Here is a 15,815-nt window from a genome sequence, read left to right on the forward strand (position 1 = left end):
TTTATTATGGCTGAGTGGTTCAGAGGGTATATGAGAGTCAACCACATTGCTGTGGATATTGAGTCACATGTAGGCCAGACCAGGTAAGAGCGACAGATTTCCTCCCCTAAAGGGCATTAGTGAACCAGATGGATTTTTACAACAATCGACAACGGTTTCATGGTCATCATCTTTTAACTCCAGACTTTATTGAATTTAAATTCCAGCATCTGCAGTGGCAGGATTTAAACCCAGGTCCCCAGAGATTACTATATCACTTCGCCATCGCCTCTCCCTGATTAACCCATCCTTGCCAAATGGTCACCGAATAAGCCAAACAACAAAATCATGACCTAACATTTCTTTATTAACTTCATGATCATAATTATCAGGTTTAACAATTAGATAATGAGTATGCAAGTAATTGTTTAGTAGACATGGTTAGCAGGCAAGAATGAACTATGGAGGTCACAAAGTCAATTCAATTGCTCAACATGATCAAACTCAGAAACTCTGAGGCTATGCTGACTTACACTTGCTCCTGTAATTAGCACAAAGGGAGTGGGGGGGGAAGGAAGACATGAAGGTGGAGGGGGAGGGGGAGGAAGTGGTGGGCATGGGGCCAGAGTGCTTCAGAGGGAGGAGGTGGTCGAGTCAACGTTGGAATTCTTGGGGGGAGAAGTGGGGGTGCTGGTGATATGAGGGGGCAGACTGTGAGAGGGGGAAGTGGGATGTGCTAGGGTTGCAGGGTCAGGGTTTGGGTATGGCGGTGTAGTTTTCATCCGGGAGGGGGCCATTGAGGGGGGACAAGGAAGGTGGCATGAATTACGGGAGTGGGGACGATCAGGGTGGGCATAGGCACGGTGACTGGGGTGGGCTCAGTGGGGAGGGAAGGTGTGTCCAAATTCACAGTGAGGGGGTCCAGGGTGACGGGGGAGGGTTCAAAACTGACCAAGGGGAGAGTGAAGGTGACATGGGGGGTGGGTGTTGATGTTGATGAGGGGGTGTTGGTGGGTGACAGGGGAGGGTAAAAGGCAGCGGAGTCTGATACATGACACTCACCATCCTGAGACAGCGGCAGCTCCAGACTAAGGCAACGCCCTCAATGTCCAGCTGCTGAGAAACGAGGTGCTGGGAGGGACTTCTCAGGTGGGTGGAGCTGAAGGTCAGCATAACTGGACAACTAAAGAGAAACCCTAATAATCATGTGGAGACTGTATCAGAGCTTTTTCGTTTGCAAATCCGCACTGTCTGGTGAAGGCCCACACAGCATCAAGTGTGGCCCAGAGGGTTCTCAGAGATCCCAGCAAGGTGCAGAGCTGCCCTTCACCCTGAGCCATTGGCCATCAGCTCCAGTCAGAGTTGGGGAAGAAGAGGGCAAGGGAGGGAGTGGGATGCCTACAAGGGGAATGCAGGTGAATGGCAGCCAGGTCATGACCACAAACCTCCATTCTCCTGGGGAAATGGACCTGCCTGACAAGGAAGGTTAGTCTTTCCATTGTGACACAGTCTCTCCATAGAGTCTCGAGGGCAGTGGAGGCAAGCGGAATAGTGTGAGTGGGAGGCCTCTCTCACATGACAGTTATCACCCTTGTCAAAGAGCAATATCTCCATGTGCATGTCTGTGTGAGGGGCAGGGAGACTCTCATTGGTCCCTCCCTGGGAGGGATGGGTGAAGGTCCTGCAGTTGTCTCACTAACAGCACAGCACCTGGACTGCTACAGTTCAATAGGGCAGCAGCTCATTGCCTTGTCAAGGGCATTTAGGGACGGGCAACAGAAATGCTGGCCTTGCCTGTGATGCTCAGGTCCCATGGCATAAACACAAATGAGCGGTGATGTGGGTTGGGTGAGTAGAAGGCCAATTACCCTCGCAGCGCAGGTGAGATCATTCATCCGTTTCCTGCACTGCAGGGCTGTCCTCCTCTGCACCCACGGGTGCTGACCATCCTGGCCACCTCCTCCCAGGGCGACTTGGTCAGTCGGGTGGGCCCGCTGCAGCCATCCCTGGAGAAGAGGATGTCCCGTCTTTCCTGTCCTGCCTCGAGGAGATGCTCCAGGGGGCGCAACGATGAAGCGGGGAGCCGGAGCTTGTTGCCTTCTCCTGCTCATCCTTCTTCTCGTTGGGAAGGCCCTGTCCGGTTGCCTTTTAAACATGGCGCCCGGACGTGACGGCTTTCTTCCCAGGCCGCCACGAGACTCGACACAAACCGCACGCCTGCATAACTAATAAGGTGGAGGGCAGGCAATTGCGTGTAAAAGCCCATCCCGCTCCACGGCCGGAATCGCTCTGGCTTTCTGATCCTGACATGGAATTTAGGGCAGGAGGGGACGATTCCACCCTACGTCTTTAAGCTAATATTCTCCAAGTTTTATGCTTGGATAAGGGACAGATTGGACATAATTAAAGCACAAACACAACTAAAGTACAATTTTGAGCTCCCTTAACCATGTGTAAGGCGGTTTTGTGGTGCAGAACGGTGTGGTCCTGAATCAGAAGCTCCAGGTTCAAGTCCCACTCCAGGACTTGATGGCCAAAGAAGGCGTGTTCACAACACGACCAAACAGGTTGAGTATCAACTTGTAAATCCTTCCAGCACATGCTAATGGCAGGTGGTAAGAGCAGGAGAGATTCCTGGCCAGAAGGAAAGTTGGAGCCTCCACCATCACTATCCATAGCTCCAGACTACAACAAGCATGTTAAAGGTGCATGTTACCACAGCAACTTGGACTCCCTAAGTAACACCCCACCAGAAATGTATAAGGACTTATGCAACATTAATGTTATACATGACCAGTTTAGAATGGCTGTTTTCATTCTTTGCCCAGTATAACATTTACATTGTTTCTGTTCTCGACCTCGTGCTTGTTTCATGTTGACCAGGAAGTCCCCTTTCTCACAATTATTATATTTGGCAGTTCCTCTAGTTTGGGAGGGAGGCTGAAAATTTGACCCAAATTGACTACAAATTGGAAAATAAAAAATAAATTCCTGAGAATGTGAATCTCCTTGTGCGTTTAGTTTGCTAAATTCTCCGTCCCTACTTCACCATCGATCCTGTCGCCATGGAGCTCCATGCGCCGTGGTCATTCTCCAGTTTTGCCCTGGCGGGCGTCCTTCATGTGTGAACACAGATAGTGAGCCATGGCCATGGCGGCCATCCAGCCAAGTTCACTTTTGTCCTCAACCAATGTCAATGCTCAACATTGTTCCAAATTCAATTCCCAGTCTGTCTGAAGGCAGATGATCTCAGCAGGTCAGAGGTGGGTTGCTAAGTTTGGCTTTGATTCGTAGTTGATTAGAAATCCCCAGGTATTCTTGCTAAGACCATAAGACCATAAGACATAGAAGCAGAAATTAGGCCATTCGGCCCATCGAGTCTGCTCCGCCATTCAATCATGGCTGATAAGGTGCTCAACCCCATTCTCCCGCCTTCGCCCCGTAATCTTTGATCCCCTTACCAATCAAGAACCTATCTATCTCGGTCTTAAATACACTCAATGACCTGGCCTCCACAGCCTTCTGTGGCAATGAATTCCATAGATTCACCACTCTCTGGCTAAAGAAGTTTCTCCTCATCTCTGTTCTAAAAGGTCTTCCTTTTACTCTGAGGCTGTGCCCTCGGGTCCTAGTCTCTCCTACTAATGGAAACATCTTCCCCACGTCCACTCTATCCAGGCCTTTCAGTATTCTGTAAGTTTCAATCAAATCCCCCCTCATCCTTCTAAACTCCATCAAGTATAGACCCAGTTAAAGACTCTGTTAGGATTGAGGCATGTGACATTCCAGATCTCACTGGTCGTATCATCCTCAACTGTCCGGAGCTTGGAACTAATTTCTGATCGTGATGAACTCAAAGGTGTTTATAGAGGTATACAAGATTATGACACGTTTAGATAAGGTAGACAAGGAAAGGCTGTTCACATGGCCTGATTATACAATGATTAGGGGACACATATTTGAGGTTTTGGGCAAGAGACGTAGAGGGAAATGTGAGGCAGAACATTTTTATGGAACGAGTGGTAATGACCCGGAATTCGCTGCAAGTAATGGCTTTGGAAGTGGAGACGATTTCAAAAGAAAATTAGATAGGCACTTGAGGGAAATTAACTTACAGGGCTAGGGGGAATGAGATTGATTGGATTGCTCTATAGGGAGCCAGCATGGACTCGATGGGTCAAATGGCCTCCTTCTGTGCCATTATGACTCTATGACTCTATAAACAGTGTTTCATTAGGGTCATGTGTATGTGTGAGCGAAATAAATCAAAAATTTTCATCCATAGACCATGGGAAGTGTAAAAACAAAATAAATCACAGGCTGATAATAGTGAAATAATTGGAGCAAGAAGGCAGGAATAAACACAAATTAATTTATGCTCGGGTAATCTCAGTTCATCAACGTATAAATTTTTAGGATTATGACTTCAAACCATTTGTAGTCAACTGCGTGATTTATGTGGTAATTATTTATGCAAATTTTATTCAACAGCTTGTGATTATAATACGCATTCCCTCCAATTAACATGTTGTCAATTCTGCTTCTAATTGCCAAGCCATTTCACACCCACAGTTGCTTCTAAGTCCTTCATGATTGTAAATTTTACATAGATCATATTCAAGTTTGTAATTATTAGCTACTCCCTAAATGTCAACACGTCTTGTTCTGACTATAATTGTTTTAAATTATTTTATGATGATTTATATTTTGGGATCTAGAGTATAGCTTTTGCGATATGAATTCCTCAGTTCAATTAACAGCAAAGTGCTAGAATGAAGCTGACATAATGACCATTTGAGAATGCATCTAGTATTTCACACTCTTTAACTTTTATTTAGAAGTATACTTGTGAATGCTCGACTCGTTTGTGAAGCTCCATAATAATTAGTTAACACAATTGCTTACTTGAGGGTCACGATGCACCTGGATCAACTGGCAATGATACTTGATGAAAAATCATTCAGACCGACTGGTTCATACCAGGCTTTACGCTCCACACAAGCCTTCACCCACACCTCCTCATCTAACCCCATCAGCATTACCTTCTATTCCTTTCTCCCTCATGTCAGCTGTGGCTCAGTTCATAGCACCCTCGCCTTTGAATCAGAGGGTTGTGGGTTCATGTCCCACTCCCGGAAACCAAGAACTGTGATTGTACTCGAAAGAGTTGCAATCTGTGACTGTTGATAACTCGAAAGAATTTTTAAATGGGGGGAGATGGTGGTGTAGTTGTGATGTCACTGGACCAGCAATTAACAGGCCCAAGGTGATTTCCTGGTAGGTCTGAGTTCAAATCCCACGACGGCAGTTGGTGGAATTTAAATTCAATTAATTGAAACAAAAAAAATCTGGAATTGAAAGCTAGCCCCAGTAATGCTGACCACAATATCAATTGTTGTAAAAAAAAACAACCCCACCTGGTTCACTGAAATCCCTTTAGGGAAGGAAATCTGCCATCCTTAACCTGGTCTGGCCTATACGTGGCTCCTGACCCACAGCAATGTCATTGACTCTTAACTGCCCTCTGAAATGGCCCAGCAAGCCACTAGGTTCAAGGGCAATTAGGGATGGGCAACAAAAGCTGGCTTTGTAGCAACATCTTTCCTCATGAAAGAACAAGGGGGAAAAAACCCTTAAATGCATCCATGCTATTTACCTCAACCTTCATGTGATAGCAAGTTCCACATTTTAACCACTCTGTGTCTGGATTCTTTTTTTAGTGACTATCTTATATTGACGGCCTCTATCTGGTCCCCCACAAGTGAAACATTTCCTCTGAGTCTTGATTTTAAAATTCTCGTCCTTGCTTTCAAATCCCTCTATGACCTTGCGCCCCACTCCCCCACCCACCACCCCCCCTCCCCCCCCTCCCCATCTCTGTAATCTCCTCTAACTCCACAACCGTCTCTGTGCGCTTCTAACACTGGCCTCTTATGCATCCCCAATTTTAATTGCTCCATCACTGGTGACTGCGCCTTCAGTTGCTGAGGCCTCAAGCTCTGGAATTCCCTCCCAACACCTCCCCACGTTCCTACCACACGTTCCTCCTTAAAACCTACCATTTTGACCATGCTTTTGGTCATATGACCTAGTGCCTTCTTATGTAGCTCAATGTCAGACTTTGTTTTATAACCTGAAGCACCTTGGGACGCTTCATTATGTTAAAGGCGCCATATAAGTATAAGTCGTTGTTGGCTGCCCTAGCAAACCCCTTTGTAATTTTAAAGGTCTCAGTTGATTCACCCTTAGCCTTTTGTTTTCTAGAAAAGTGAATCCCAGCCTTGTACAACATTTCCTATTGAGTATAATCTCTCAGTTCTATGGTCACCCTTCATCGTCTTGCTCTTTCTCCGGTGCGTTCATGGTGTTCTCACCATCTTCCACTACTTACTTCTCCTATTGGATCATTACATGAGGCCAGATATTGAATGTTGGCAGGCTAGTTGACTATGTGGGTATCACACAAAGCTCAACCTTGATCTTATTCTGTGTGCACACAAGTGGTTATCAAAGTATTTTTTTGTCCTGTACCTGCTCCTAATTTTAGCTTATTTTTTAATATGCGATATAACAAGTTGTTTTATATTTGCTCATGGGATGTGGGTGTTGCCGGTTAGGCCAGCATTTATTGCCCTTGAGAAGGTAGTGGTGAGCCACCTACTTGAAACGGAGTAGGGGAAGTCTACCCCACACTCCATGTGGTGTAGGTACACCCACAGTGCTGTTAGGAAGGAAATTACAGTTTTTTGACCCAGCGACAGTGAAGGAACAGCGATATATTTCCAAGTCAGGATGGCGTGTGGTTTGGAGGGGAACTTGCAGGTGGCAATGTCCCCACACATTGTGCGCCCTTGTCCTTCTAGGCGGTAGAGGTCGCATGTTTGGAAGGTGCTGTTGAAGGAAGCTTGGTGAGTTGCTGCATCTTGTATTTGTACACACTGTATGTCAGCGGTGGAGGCAATGAATGTTTAAGGTGGTGGATGGGGTACCAAGCAATCAGGTTGCTTTGTCTTGGATGGTGTTGAGCTTTTTGAGGGTTGTGGGAGCTGCACTCATGCAGGCAAGTGAAAAGTATTCCAGCACAATCCTGACCTGTGCCTTGTAAATAGTGGACAGGCTTCAAAACTTAGACCATAAGACCATAAGACATAGGAGCAGAAATTAGGCCATTCGGCCCATCGAGTCTGCTCCGCCATTCAATCATGGCTGATAAGTTTCTCAACCCCATTCTCCTGCCTTCTCCCCGTAACCTTTGATCCCCTTACCAATCAAGAACCTGTCTATCTTGGTCTTAAATACACTCAATGACCTGGCCTCCACAGCCTTCTGTGGCAATGAATTCCATAGATTCACCACTCTCTGGCTAAAGAAGTTTCTCCTCATCTCTGTTCTAAAAGGTCTTCCCTTTACTCTGAGGCTGTGCCTTCGGGTCCTAGTCTCTCCTACTAATGGAAACATCTCCCCCACGTCCACTCTATCCAGGCCTTTCAGTATTCTGTAAGTTTCAATCAGATCCCCCCTCATCCTTCTAAACTCCATCAAATATAGACCCAGAGCCCTCAAACGTTCCTCATATGTTAAGCCTTTCATTCCTGGGATTGTTCTCATGAACCTCCTCTGGACCCTCTCCAGGGCCAGCACATCCTTCCTGAGATACGGGGCCCAAAATTGCTCACAATATTCTAAATTTGGTCTGACCAGAGCCTTATAAAGCCTCAGCAGCACATCCCTGCTTTTATATTCTAGTCCTCTCGAAATAAATGCCAGCATTGCATTTGCCTTCCTAACTTCCGACTCAACCTGCAAGTCAACCTTAAGAGAATCCTGGACTAGGACTCCCAAGCCCCTTTGCACTCCAGATTTCTGAATTCTCTCCCCATTTAGAAAATAGTCTATGCCTCTATTCTTCCTACCAAAGTGCATGACCTCACACTTCCCCACGTTGTATTCCATCTGCCACTTCTTTGCCCATTCTCCTAACCTGTCCAAATCCTTCTGCAGCCTTGCCGCCTCCTCAATACTACCTGTCCCGCCACCTATCTATACTTGAACGCATGACCTTCCGACTACAAGGGAAGAGTATCAGTGCTGAGCCAGGCTGACATATTGATGACCTTTGAGGACCAGGGTGTACAATGGGAGTTTAAGGGTGCCTTTATTTAGAGAACACAAGCCTGCAAAACTCAAAAGTTGTCCCTTGCACTCAAAAACAGACGAGACAGAAAAAAAACTTGGCTTTGCGAGTTGTTTTTTTTTTCGTTCATTGGATGTGGGCATGGCTGGCTAGGCCAGCATTTATTGCCCATCCCTAATTGCCCTCATTCAGAGGACATTTTTTAAGAGTCAGACACATTGCTGTGGGTCCCAGGTCACATGTTGGCCAGACCAGGTAAGGAAAGCAGATTTCCAGTGAAGCAGATGGGTTTTTACAACAATCCCTTCATGGTCATCATCAGACCTTTAGTTCCAGATTTTTAATTAATTCAAATTTCTCTATCTGCCCTGGCAGGATTCAAAGCTGGGTCCCCAGAACATTACCCTGGGTCGCTGGATTACGAGTCCAGCGATAATACCATAATGCCATCACCTCCCCTTCAACAATATATAATTGTTGAATTATATATTCCCTCCTCTTGGTTCTCCAGTATTTTAACTAAGTTCAGTATTCTGTCTATGGGTTTTTAAGCAGAAAGGCCTGCTTCACAGCGCTCCCCAAGATCACTTACAGCCCCCAATAGGATCCTTCCTGATTGCCTGCTCCCTCTTGTTCACCCCCACCTTGGTCTCCCGTTCCCCCTTCAATTGCCCTTCCCCCCACGCGAGACCTGCCTGGAAGCAGCTGCTGGTGATGTTAGCCCAGAATGTAAAGCGCCCCACACCTGAGGTATGGGGTCTGATATCAAGTGTGCCTCGGGCCACCCCATCGAGGGTTGCTCCCTGTGCCAAGTTTACACACTAGCCAATTTCACCTTCATGATATCCTTTCCCAACTCTTTCTCCACAGTTTCAGTCATATTTAAACAGTCTCACCCTGACGGTCCGTTCTACAGGCATTTCTGCCAGAATCCGTAATAGGTTAAGTCCTACACTCATTTTACACCAGGTACGGACACATCCTCACCCCTGCTCACACAGAGATATGGTGCCACTCACAGGGCTCTTCCTGGCCCAATAGAGACTAGCTGGGCGGCAGGATGACTAGAAAAATGGCAGGGGAAGGCATCAGGAAAGGAGACCAACATCTTCCCACCGCCATGGCAAACAGCCAGCGGCTGGAAGCTCAGCAGCTCGGAGGTCCACCAGGCAGCCAGGTTAGTGGTCAATTAAGAGCCAGTTCCAGCCCACATGGACGCTAGGCCTGCATCAGGGCCGGGGGCACTGCTGGGGGCTAAGGAGCTCAAATTGGTTGGCCAGTTTAAACAAGCTGAGCTTTATTAATGGAGGTTTCGAAAGGTTACTCCCAACTGAAATGGATGCAATACATAATTTCTGCAATCGGTTGCAGAAACCTCGCAGTGAACTTGCAGAATGACACCAAATATCCAGATCGTGCTTTGAGTCTGATCATGAAGATAAAGCTCCAAAAAAGATCCTTTGTGATTTACATTCCGCAGTCAGGAATGTTAAGGCAGATGTTCAAAAAGATGTGGAACCCCTCGATGATGAATACAAAGAGAATATTGAATTAATTAGAGCCTCCCAGATACTGCAGCAAAAGAATTGGCTTCGCAGTTCTCCCTGAGGTGGAATTTCATCCCGACTGGAGACCAGGAGTCCCGTCTCCAGCCAATTAATGCTCGTTGGACCGTGAAACGGACTGCGGGGTGGCCAGTACCAGCAGCGATGTGTTCACCGCCGACCACCCCCAACCGGCGGGAAGGGAAATCCCGCCATCCTATAAATCCTGGCCCAGGCACCCGGGAAGCGCTAATTGTCTTGAGTCGGATACATTCACGCTTCTAACAACAGAATCCCATCCTGAAACAGGAGCTGTCAGCACTGCTCCGATATGATGGAGAACTTCACAGCCGGTTACTTAAGACACCCAGCCTGTTGCTACTTGAGAATTCCTGCTGTCACCCTGCAGTCCCACCATTCCCCCAGTGCTGCCTTGAATGGTGGGGCAGGCTGAAGGGCCAAATAGCCCACTCCTGCTCCTATTTCTTACGTTCACATGTCCCTCAAACAGGAAGTAAAGGGTACTGCCCCTCTGCATTCTGCCAGTGGGAATGGCAGCTGTAGAATTGATGCCGATATATTTCAGAGAAAAAGTTTAAACACTGGGGCCAAAGTGGACGTACCACCAGAAAGAACAATTGGTACCCCCACCCCTGAAACTCAGGTGTGAAACTCTTTCGAGTTATCAACAGTCACAGATTGCAACTCTTTCGAGTACAATCACAGTTCTTGGTTTCCGGGAATGGGACATGAACCCACAACCCTCTGATTCAAAGGCGAGGGTGCTATGAACTGAGCCACAGCTGACACCTCTTATAATGTTTCTGCCCGGATCCGAACCGGGGACTTTTCGCATGTTAGGCGAATGTGATATCCACTACACTACAGAAACTGCAGTAACTCAGGTGAAGAGCAATATTTGGGGATTTACAGTGATTTGATTAAAATTCCTTTCCACAGCACAGCTGTACTGTGTTAAGTCTATTATGCACTTTATCAAGGGGGTTGTATTATAGACCGCCCAATAGTCAGACAGAACTGGAGGAGCAAATCTGTAGAGAGATAGCAGACCGATGTGAGAAACAGAAAGTTGTGATAGTAGGAGGTTTTAACTTTCCGCATATTGACTGGGACTCCCATACTGTAAAAGGGCTGGATGGCTTGGAGTTTGTCAAATGTGTTCAGGAATGTTTTCTAAATCAATATATAGAGGTACCAATGAGAGAGGATGCAATACTTGATTTCCTATTAGGGAACCAGACAGGTCAAGTGACAGATGTATGTGTAGGCGAACATTTTGGGTCCAGTGACCACAATGTCATTAGTTTTAAGCTAATTATGGATAAGGATAGGTCTGGTCCTCAAGTTGAGATTCTAAATTGGAGAAAGGCCAATTTTGCGGAAATGAGAAAGGATCTAGGAAGAGTGGATTGGCATAAGTTGTTTTCTGGCAAGGATGTGTTCAGTAAGTGGAAGGCATTCAAAGGCGAAATTTTGAGAGTGCAGAGTTTGCATGTTCCTGTCAGGATTAAAGGCAAAGTTAACAGGCATAGGGAACCTTGGTTTTCAAGGGATATTGGTGATCTGGTTAAGAAGAAGAGAGAGGTGTATAGCAGGTATAGGCATCAAGAAGCAAATGAGGTACTTGTAGAGTATAGAAAATGTAAGAAAATACTAAAAAAGGAAATCAGGAAGGGAAAAAAAAGACATGAGGTTGCTTTGGCAGATAATGTGAAGGTAAACCCGAAGGGTTTCTACAAGTATATTAAGAGTAAAAGGATAGTAAGGGACACAATTGGTCCCCTTGAAGATCAGAGTGGTCGTCTGTGTGTGGAGCCTCACGAGATGGGGGAGATCTTAAACAGTTTTTTTGCATCAGTATTTACTCAGGAAACTGGCATAGTGTATAAGGAAGGAAGGGAAACAAGCAGTAGTTTCATGGAACATATAGAGGTTAAAGAGGAGGAGGTGCTTGCTGCCTTACAGCGAATAAAGGTACATAAATCCCCCGGGCCTGACATGATATTCCCTCGGACCTTGAGGGAAACTAGTGTAGAAATTGCAGGGGCCCTGGCAGAAATATTTAAAATGTCCTTAGCCACAGGTGAGGTGCCGGAGGATTGGAGGGTAGCTCATGTTGTTCCGTTGTTTAAAAAAGGCTCCAAAAGTAAACCAGGTAATTACAGGCCAGTGAGCCTGACGTCAGTAGTAGGTAAATTATTGGAAGGTGTTCTGAGAGATCGGATATATAATTATTTGGACAGCCAAGGGCTGATTAAGGATAGTCAGCATGGCTTTGTGCGTGGTAGGTCGTGTTTAACGAACCTTCTAGAGTTTTACGAGGAGGTTACCAAGAAAGTAGATGAAGGAAAGGCTGTGGATGTTGTCTACATGGACTTTAGTAAGGCCTTTGACAAGGTCCCATATGGGAGGTTAGTTCAGAAGGTTCAGACACTTGGTATCCATGGAGAGGTTGTAAACTGGATTCGAAATTGGCTGTGTGGGAGAAGACAGAGAGTGGTAGTGGATGATTGCTTCTCAGACCAGAGGTCTGTGACTAGTGGTGTGCCTCAGGGATCTGTACTGGGACCATTGTTGTTTGTTGTCTATATCAATGATTTGGATGATAATGTGGTGAATTGGATCAGCAAGTTTGCTGTTGACACTAAGATTGGAGGTGTTGTGGACAGCGAGGAAGGCTTTCAAAGCTTGCAGAGAGATCTGGACCAACTGGAAAAATGGGCCAGAAAATGGCAGATGGAATTTAATGCGGAAAAGTGTGAGGTGTTACATTTTGGAAGGTCAAACCAGGGTAGGACAAACACAGTAAATGGTAGGGCACTGAGGAGTGCGGAGGAACAAAGGGATCTGGGAGTTCAGACACATAATTCCCTGAAAGTGGCGTCACAGGTAGACAAGGTTGTAAAGAAAGCTTTTGGCATACTGGCCTTCATAAATCAAAGTATTGAGTATAGGTGTTGGGATGTTATGGTGAGGTTGTATAAGACATTGGTGAGGCCAACTTTGCAGTATTGTGTGCAGTTCTGGTCGCCTAACTACAGGAAGGATATCAGTAAGATTGAGAGAGTGCAGAGAAGATTTACTAGGATGTTGCCGGGTCTTAAGGAGTTGAGTTACAGGGAAAGATTAAACAGGTTAGGACTTTATTCCTTGGAGCGTAGAAGAATGAGGGGAGATTTGATAGAAGTTTACAAAATTGTGAGGGGTATAGACAGAGTAAATGCGAGTAGGCTCTTTCCACTTAGATTAGGAGAAATAAACACGAGAGGACGTGGCTTTAGGGTGAAAGGGGAAAGGTTTAGGGGGAACTTCTTCACTCAGAGTGGTGAGAGTGTGGAACGAGCTACCATCTGACGTGATAAATGCAGGCTCACTCTTAAGTTTTAAGAATAAATTGGATAGATACATGGATGGGATAGGTCTGGAGGGTTATGGACTAGGTGCAGGTCAATGGGACTAGCAGAATAATATTTCGGCACAGACTAGAAGGGCTGAATGGCCTGTTTTCTGTGCTGTAGTGTTCTATGGTTCTATGGTTCTAAATAATAGTCCTCTCCAACTGATAGGTATGCGAATAGTCAGCTAATGGAAGGCATCGTCAGAAGGATAGGGATACGATGTTGAAGGGTAGGTCTTTTTGGTGTCTCTGCTGTGCCTCAGTTGGTAGCACTCTCACCTCTGAGTCAGAAAGCTGTGGATTCAAGTCCCACTCCAGAAACTTGAGCACAAAAATCCAGCCTGATACTCGGAGTGCTGCACTGTTGGAGATTCCATCTCTTGGATGAGATGTTAAACTGAGATGGGGTTAAGGACCCCATTGCAGGGTAGTTATCCCTGGTGTCCTGGCCAATATTTATCCATCAATTAACATCACAAAAATAGACTATCGGGTTATTATCTCATTGCTGTTTATGGGAGCTTGCTGTGTACAAATTGGCTGTCACCTTTCTTACATTACAATGTGACTACACTTCAAAAGTACTTCATTGGCTGCAAAGCGCTATGGGATGGCCGGAGGTTGTGACAGATGCTATATAAATGCAAATCTTTCTTTACTTCCATTCAGAACAGTTAATAAGTATTGCCATATCAGATTAATGTTTCAGACAGGCAGCACCAATTCCATCACGCAGAGTACATCAGCCCTCGCTCAGAACAACTCGCACTACAGTATTGCTGTCACAGCCATCGATGGTGAACAATGGGCTTGTATTGTAATGTAGCATGCAGTTTATAACAGAGAACAGACGTTGCTGTAAATCACAAAGTTTAAGGACATGAATTAAAATGCCAACAGATAATAAATTCTGCCTGTGAAATGCACAATCAAGGAACAGTTCAGGGTCTAGATTGATTCTGAATCTGCATTGAGGTACAGTAGTTGATTCGAGCCAGGATTAGATTGCAGGCAGGAATGTACTTCCCTAGAGTCACTATTTACATCTGAACCCTCTCTGTATTTACTCTTAGCTGTGCACAGTCACTAAGTAAACCAGTAAAATCTCTAGCTCTTGTCGAGTTCCATATATACACAATCTCTCAATCATATTTCTGGCCATACTCATTCCCAGTAATGCTTCATTTTATCCATTGCAACCTGTCAGTTCAATTATCTTGCTGGCGAATAACTGGCTCTGAAATCCAGGCAAATTTTCTTCCACATGCCCAACAGCGAGCGGCAAGGTTTAGTTGTGGTAAGATGACCACTATCAAGTCCATGAACTTCAAGTAAGCAAAGATTTTATTCAGGCATATACTGGGAGAGATCAGATCTATCCTGGTTGCTCTCCCAAGGATCTCTCAATGATACAAAGCCTGTTTCACAATTTATAGTTGTTGGCTCTCATGTTGCAATACACTAAGATAAAAGCAAAAAACTGCAGATGCTGAAAATCGAAAACAAAAACAAAAATACCTGGAAAAACTCAGCAGGTCAGGCAGCATCTGCGGAGAGGAACACAGTTAACATTTCGAGTCCGCATGACCCTTCAACAGAACTAAGGAAAAATAGAAAAAGGGTGAAATATAAGCTGGTTTAAGGCCTGGGGGGGGGTGGGGGCGGTGGTGGTGGTGACAAGTAGAGCTGGATAGAGGGCCAGTGATAGGTGGAGATAACCAAAAGATGTCACAGACAAAAGAACAAAGAGGTGTTGAAGGTGGTACAGATAGCCCTAGTGGGGGTGGGGTGGGGTGAAGGAATCGAAAAAGGCTAAAAGGTAGAGATAAAACAATGGATGGAAATACATTTAAAAATAATGGAAATAGATGGAAAAAGAAAAATCTATATAAATTATTGGAAAAAACAAAAAGGAGGGGGAAAAATCAGAAAGGGGGTGGGGATGGAGGAGAGAGTTCATGATCTAAAATTGTTGAACTCAATATTCGGTCCGGAAGGCTATAAAGTGCCGGGTCGGAAGATGAGGTGCTGTTCCTCCAGTTTGCGTTGAGCTTCACTGGAACAATGCAGCAGGCCAAGGACGGACATGTGGGCATGAGAGCAGGGTGGTGTGTTGAAATGGCAAGCGACAGGGAGGTCTGGGTAATGCTTGCGGACAGACCGAAGGAGTTCTGCAAAGCGGTCACCCAGTCTGCGTTTGGTCTCTCCAATGTAGAGGAAACCGCATTGGGAGCAGCGAATGCAGTAGACCAAGTTGAGGGAAGTGCAAGTGAAATGCTGCTTCACTTTAAATGAGTGTTTGGGCCCTTGGACGGTGAGGAGAGGGGAAGTAAAGGGGCAGGTGTTGCATCTTCTGCGGTTGCATGGGAAGGTGCCTTGGGAGGGGGTTGAGGTGTAGGGGGTGATGGATACATTGTTTGGTATAGTCCTCAATCACTGATGTTGATTCAGTACATACATCACATAACCTAATCAATGAGTGGGGCAATTCACACTCACAGATGTTCCCTGTTATCTCACCTTTTGGCCTCGGGAGGTTTGTTAGTGTCTGGGGCCTAAAGACTCGCTGCCTGTTTCTTTATCTCCTTAACACCTTGTTTACCCAAGGCCATTAAGGTTCCCACAGTACTAGCTACATACCCCATCATGCCTATAGTATTGGCTAAATTTCCCATTATGCCTAGAAAGAGCTCTCACCATATTTTGGTTATCTCCACCTATCACTGGCCCTCTATCCAGC

The 15,815-nt window shown here is 45.8% G+C and overlaps 1 protein-coding gene and 1 non-coding gene across 2 annotated transcripts in view; both read right to left on the reverse strand.

The window, feature by feature from the left end:
- nek11 (NIMA-related kinase 11) overlaps window positions 1-15,815 on the reverse strand; it is a 316,688-nt gene that overhangs the window by 157,572 nt on the left and 143,301 nt on the right. The window lies entirely within an intron of this gene.
- On the reverse strand, window positions 10,477-10,549 carry trnav-aac (transfer RNA valine (anticodon AAC)). Its single transcript has one exon. It is a non-coding gene; the product is annotated as a tRNA-Val (tRNA).

This window comes from Cetorhinus maximus, chromosome 3 (assembly GCF_964194155.1).
Source record: "Cetorhinus maximus chromosome 3, sCetMax3.hap1.1, whole genome shotgun sequence".
NCBI lineage: Eukaryota > Metazoa > Chordata > Chondrichthyes > Lamniformes > Cetorhinidae > Cetorhinus > Cetorhinus maximus.